At 40.0% G+C, this 1,448-nt stretch overlaps 1 non-coding gene across 1 annotated transcript; it reads right to left on the reverse strand.

Moving 5' to 3' along the window:
- Positions 1-277: 277 nt before the first annotated feature.
- LOC141615559 (small nucleolar RNA R71) lies at positions 278-384 on the reverse strand. Its single transcript, XR_012529975.1, has one exon. It is a non-coding gene; the product is annotated as a small nucleolar RNA R71 (small nucleolar RNA).
- Between the last annotated feature and the right edge of the window lie 1,064 nt (positions 385-1,448).

The following is a 1,448-nucleotide window of genomic DNA, read 5'->3' on the forward strand; positions in this document are numbered from 1 at the left end:
AATCCGCATTTATCCAATTAGTCGAAAGGAGCCAATTTGGGGGGATGCCTAGTGAAGACCCTCACTCTCATATGGAGACCTTTTGTGACTATTGTGATGCGATTTCTCAAACCGGTGTAACTCAAGACCAAATTCGATGGGTCTTATTTCCTTTTTCTCTAATTGGCACCGCGAAACAATGGTTGAAGGGCCTTGATAAGGCCACTCTCGGAATTGTTCTTGGAAGAAGTTGGCTCTAGCTTTCTACAAAAAATTCTACCCACCGGAAAAGACTAACATGCTAAGAGCTCAAATTACGGGTTTTAAGCAAAGGGATGAAGAATCTTTGTATGAAGCTTGGGAGTGGTTCAAAGGAATTTGTCGCTCATGTCCTTACCATGGACTTAGCGAGTGGTTCTTGGTACAACAATTTTGGAACGGTCTATATGAAGATTCAATGAACATTCTCAACATGGGATCAAATGGAATGTTCACCGAAGTTGATGACAATCAAACTTGGAACAAAATTGAGGAAATGGCGGTCCATAACTCACAATATAGTAGACCTCACAAGGTTACTAGAGGAGGAAAGCACGAAGTGGACTCCGTTACTCAATTGGGTGCTCAACTTAGTGCTCACATTGATACCATCAATTTGAAGTTTGAAAAAGCTATGGCTAGACTTGAAGAAGCCTCAAAATCACCAAAGCATCATGTTAATGCCATGACGGCATCCTCATCAATCCCAAGTGGGATATGTGAGAATTGTGGAACTTTGGGACATGACTCAAGTGAATGTAGGGGAACAAATGAACAAGTAAATGCTTTCCAAGCATACAAGAGTGGTACCCCTTATTCCAACTATTTCAATGAAAACACCAAATTCCATCCAAATCTCTCATACAAAAGCCAAAATGTTCAAAACCCTCAAACAACATACACCCCACCTCCCATGAGAAACCAAAATCAAAGACCCTTTTACAACCAAAACCAAGGTTACCAAAATCAAAATCCATACAATCAACAAAATGACCAAGGTTTTGATGTTCAAAAAGCGGTCCTCCAAATGCAAAAGAATCAACAAGAATTTTTCACCCAAATGCAAAAAGATAGTCAAGCAAAGAAAACTACCATCAACAACATCCTAGCTCACACCAAAATGTTGGAAACCCAATTGACTCAACTAGCATCTTCAAGCTCACAAAGACAAAAGGGGCAATTACCACCTCAAAGTAATCCCCCAAGACATGAAACGATTATTGCCATTCACTTAAGAAGTGGTACAAGGTATGAAGCACCGAAGAAGCAAGTTGAGGATGAAGTTGTGGAAGCTAGTGATAAGGAAGAAATTGTGCAAAACTCCAAAGATGGAGAATCATCAAAAGAAGAAATTTCAAAGAAAAATGAAGACAAGGTCAAGGAGAAGGAGTCCATTGTGATTAGACTTCCTTTTCCATGTCGTCAAGCCA

Source organism: Silene latifolia, chromosome 11, assembly GCF_048544455.1.
Source record: "Silene latifolia isolate original U9 population chromosome 11, ASM4854445v1, whole genome shotgun sequence".
Taxonomy (NCBI): Eukaryota; Viridiplantae; Streptophyta; class Magnoliopsida; order Caryophyllales; family Caryophyllaceae; genus Silene; species Silene latifolia.